Genomic DNA, 5,523 nt, shown 5'->3' on the forward strand with positions numbered 1-5,523 from the left:
CTTTGCCCAAGCCACCTTTGCAGGTCGCCTCGCGCTTTGGCCGAGCCACCTTGAGCGTGGCCTCGGCTTGGGCCGAGCCACCTGAAGTTGGCTCGGCTTCGGCCGAGCCCCTCTAGGTGGTGGGTTTGGTGTTTTCCGCCTTGGTTCTATCTGTGATTTGGTTCTGTGGTTGATTTATCCAGACTTGATTCGTTGACCTGATTTGGCAGTAAATCCGGATCGTGATTAGGCAGTAAATCCACTTCTGAATCTGAGTCCGAAACCGATCTTGATTCGATCGTGATTCGTCCGAGTATGCCCTTGGTTGGATGACTCGTTGACTCTTCGAACACTTGGCTTGATCCCGCACGCGAATGGACGCATTCTGTTGCTTGCGTTCGATTAGTCAATCTCGTTGCCTCGTTGGTTTGTCGGTTTGTGCCAAGCTGAGCTAAGGGACCTATAAGCAATTTTATATGCCTATAAGAAGCAGTTTAACCTCTTATACTCATTGGAGGATGGGAGCAGTTTAACCTTATATACCTATCAGAGGAAGCCATTCTCATTCAGCTTCTTTCGGTGTTATGATGCCGACATCAACCAAGACTTGAATGCTATTTTTCAATGTAATACAAGTCTTGGTGGGGCGATGGACCCTCCTGTGGTACGCATAATACTTAGGATTCGAAGTCTTGTTTGCTTCCTCCTGATTTGTAATCGATGGTAGCTTGATTTTATCGTTGGCGAGGAGGTACTTGAAGATGACCGGAACTTCATCATCTTTGAAAGAATACTCCTCCTAAAACTTTGGATTAAGAGTCCCTTGTTGTCTCTAAGGTGGCTGTTGATGAATATCTTTAGCAGTTGTAGGTACTTTAATTGTCGGTTGGCCTCTCTTGAGCTCCTTTCTTTTGAAGAAGCGCTCGACCTGTTCTCCACGTAGTTTTAATTCCTTTCATGTGGTTGAGGGGACAACCCCCATGAGTTCGAGGACATCGATGGAGAAAATTGTTATGACAAGTCTGTAAGATGAACTCCTCTGTGACAGGATTCTTACAATTCATTGCCTTATTGCAGAAGCGTTTGACAAAACTATCAATCGACTCACCATCCTTCTGTTTCTCATCCAGAAGAGCTCCGATCGACACTTCGGTATCATCATCGAAGAAGTTGTTAAGGAACGAGTTTTCCATGTCGTCCCAGCACTTGATGTTCACCGGCTTGAGATGTCGATACCGATCGAAGGTCGCCCCGCGAAGGGTGCCCATGAATGACCAAATCATCAGGGATTCATTCCTGAAGATCAATCCCAGGTGGGACATAAAATAAATTAGGTGCTGAGTAGGAGAACCTTTCCTGTCAAACGGCGTGAAGTTAATTAGATTTAACTTCGTCGGGTACAGAATTGAATCCCACTCTTGGATATGGCCATGGAATGCCCATTCTCCTCACTTCTTGAGCGAATATTAAGGCATTGACCTTATTCTCTAACTTTTTCATCATCTCGTTGTTGTCTACATCTTCATTCGAAGGACGTTGAGGAAAATGAGTTGAACCACCCCCAACGTTTTTAGTTTTAGGGGGTGCATTTGAACCACCCCTAGTGTTATCGAGGGGTACGATTAGACCACTCCTAGTATTTTAGGGAGGTGTGTCAGTAATGATGACTTCATACACTTCTGGATTGCTATCAACTGTGATATTCTGGTTGCGGCGACTGGATTCAGCTTGCTGATTTGATAAACCTTGAAGCTGCTGGTCATGTAACTCCCTCACCCGTTGCATGTTCAGCTCCATTTGCATGTTAATTTTAACTCTAAGCTCTTCTCGCTGTCGAGCTAGATCCTCTAGAAGTATTTGAGCTACTTGATCTGGGGTGATCATGAACAACTCGCTTACTTCCCACATGCTGGACATTGTGTCGTTAGAGGCTATTGCAGAACACGTATCTGAGGGCTCGTCATCTAAAACGACTGCGGAGCAAGTGTCTGATAGCTTATTATCTGAAGATAGTCCTTTGTGCATACTTGGATAATCCCTATGTCCGATGGCTTTTAACTGGAGCCGAGACATTCGTTGGGCAATTCCTAGACTGACTTTTCCTCCTGGGTTAAAGTCGGGATTAGGATCATTCAAGCCCCGTATTGATTTTCCTTTGTCAACCATGTTGATGGTGAATTCAGGTATTTCATCATCCTGAATGGTGGATTTTCTCTTGTGGAAGCATTTTGGCTTGGGCTTTGATGCTTCAGTGGCAAGCTTCTCGAATATTGAGACCCTTTGTAAAATGGTCCTGGCATAGCTACATGTTGATAATACCATCTTGATAAGCCTCTCACATGGACAGTGAGAGCTAGTTTCTTGGACATCCTACTTTTGGGGTTTGTTCACACCCCTAGCCTGATGGTGCAGCTCATTAGAGCAATCCATCGCTTGTTGGTGTGATACCCTAAGTATAACGTTGTCTTTTGACGAACAAGTTTTCTTTTAGGGATGAAGATGAAGAACCTTGTTGACATTCTCGGGACGATTCGATGTCGCCTTTAAATGATTCAAGGTTGCATCAAGAGTCGCACATTTAGAACCACCCCCTTGCGAGTGTGAGGTCTTAACGGGCTCCTGGGTTCCAATACGAACCCTTAGGCGATGAATGCCAGGATTTCTCTTATGCATAGCGTATAAACATGTACAATGAGGTGCCCCGGTTTGTTTGGAGGTGGCAGGACACCTTTGAGCGGTTTTTGGCTTGACATTAGTGTTTGTACGACCCCCAACCTGAGGAACTACTCAGGTTTTATTCATCGGAGCTTTGAATCGATCTTCATGTAGAGGACCCAGGCGATCTTTCATCGGAATCTTAAACTTGGACAGATCCATGCTGTCGTAGGGCTTCACCAGAGGTGCAGGAGCAAGACGAGTGGGCTCGGAGGCTGACAGAGTTGATTTCGTCGTTGTTTCGGCCTTCGGCACCTAGACTTATTTGGATTTCGGTGGTTTTTTGGCCACCTCTTCCTTCTGCATGCCTTGACTTTTTGCATAAAGGCACGCCCACGTGCGGCATGTGCACGTCGCTTTTGGATGCTCTCCTCATGGTTGAACGAGTCCTTTTGATAAGAACACATTCTCCCGTCGATGGTTTGGAGGAAGTAGCAGTAGCTTGCTGTTGAGGTGGCTGGATTAAATGATGCTTCCTAGACTCCAAGTCTGCATAGTAGCGAACTCCATCGACTTGTTCTAATGCCTTGGCAATTTGACGAGCTTGGCGTTAGCGTCACCTCTGACGAGCCCTCTTCGTCAGAGTTGGCGTAGCTTGATTGGATAACTCCTTGATTGGAGAGGAGTTGTGGTGAGCAGAGTTATTTGTAGCCTTCATCGATGAATACACCTCCTTCAAAAACGGGATCTTTCCGTACTTGTAGGGAGAAGAGGATTTTGATGAAGACGAGGAGAAATATTCCTCGAATTTAGCTTCGTCTAACTAGTACTCGACCTCTGAATCAACTGGGATCTTTATCTTCGGTTGTGGCATAACAGCATCGGTGACGAGACTATTGGCTCCCATTGTGATCGCCAGCGTGTTTGGTGCAAAAGTTGATTTTTTTCATTATTAAACTCATTACAACTTCTTTCGTTAGATAGTTCAAAAAGTAAAGTAAAAGTTGATCTTTTTATTGTTAAACCCTAGAGGGGGGTGATTAGGGTCTTATCCTAATCTAATCCCGATTAAAAGCCAATTAAAAAATGTTGATTAATTTGTTCTTGCAAGAAAGATATAAGATATATATGAGCAAGAGAGATATGAATAAGCACAAATAAAAAGTACGCTAAGCAAAACACAAACAAACGATATGTTTACGAGGTTCGGTCACCACGACCTACGTCCCCGCTCCTCACCTCGAGGAGATCTTCACTATCACAATCCGGTTTGGAAGCCGGAACTTCTACACACTCGGTTTACAAGCTTACCGAAAACTCTCAACTTCTACACACTCGGTTTACAAGCTTACCGAAAACTCTCACACAACAAACACTATGCAATCACACTTATCACACTAAGTGTAGGAACCTATTCCGTGTCCTCCTCCTCAAGTGCTTGGATGCAACCTCTCCCTAGGTTCATCAACCGTCGCCACTCCTATTGGATTCAACCCCGTCTCTCTCCTCACACTTCTCTCGGTGTACAAGTGTATTACAAGTGATACTCACAAATAAAGATTAAATACAATGGTTTGTTCTCAACAACAAATGAGAACGTAAATGAAGCTCACACTCACTAAATCACACCCCACAACCCACACTATATAGTATGAAGATATTAAGCTCAATATGTGTGTGTGTGATAACAGTAAATGAAAATAATACAACTCAATAAATATAGCTAAATAAATAAAAGTAAAATAGTAAGCTATATAAGGAATATTTTAGAAAACTTCTCAATAAACAAGAAGAGTAGTGGATGATGATCCCAATAGGAATTTGAAAGCCACTTCTTGTTGTAGAAAACTTCTCTTGAAGTAGATTAACGAAAATTAGCTTAACAGCTCTTTAAACTCCTCTTAAACCTTTGTTAAAACTTCTTGTAAAAACAAAGCTCTTGGTTTTCTTGGTTGCTGAAATAGAAGAGTAATAGGGTATTTATACCCACTCAAAAACTCAGAAAAAACTAACTTGAAATGACCAAAAAGCCCCCAGAGAATCAAATCAGAAACTAGCCGTTGGAATCAAATCATGAGTTCGGCGGTCGACCGTGGCGGTCGACCGCGAAGCACAAAAATCTGAGATTAGAAAATAAAAGCTGGCAATCGACCGCGACGGTCGACCGCGAAAGTCTCTGGATGGTTTCACGGTTGACCGTCACGGTCAACCGCACATAAAAGCCAGACTATGAAGATTTGTTCATGGCGGTCGACCGTGGCGGTCGACCGCAAACTGACACAGTCTGAAAACCTGTTTTTGGCTGATTTTGAAAATACTTTAAAAATAGCAAATCAATTCCAAAAATAATAAAACTTTGGGAAAGTTTCTAAATGATAAAATGAACATGTTAGAAAAGGAATTTTTGGAAAAATAATTTTCATTTGCAAAAACACACTGTTTTTGAAAAGTGTTTGTGAAACCTGTATTTTACGAATATGAAAATGTTGATATGACTTATAAACATGTATATATATATCATGCACATATTATATGTATATAATAAAGTATGAATGAGCTGTAAATATAAAATAAAAGATATTGTAACAACGTTTGATGAAAAAATCATTTATATGATAGAAAACGTCAAAAATCGTGTTAAGTGTACATATATTAAGCTTAAATATAAACATACAATATATGTAAGTAAACTACTCTTATACCTAGGTAACTCCACACATATGAACTTGAATCTTTAATGCTTGATTGTCGTGTGTTGAAATACCTGTAAAGAAAAACATAAAAACAAAACTAGAGAATATATTAGCGATAAATTGTTTGACAAATCATCATCAAAACTATACGGTCAACAATCTCCCCCTTTTTGATGATGGCAAACAATTTATTTAT

This window comes from Asparagus officinalis, chromosome 1, assembly GCF_001876935.1.
Source record: "Asparagus officinalis chromosome 1, Aspof.V1, whole genome shotgun sequence".
NCBI lineage: Eukaryota > Viridiplantae > Streptophyta > Magnoliopsida > Asparagales > Asparagaceae > Asparagus > Asparagus officinalis.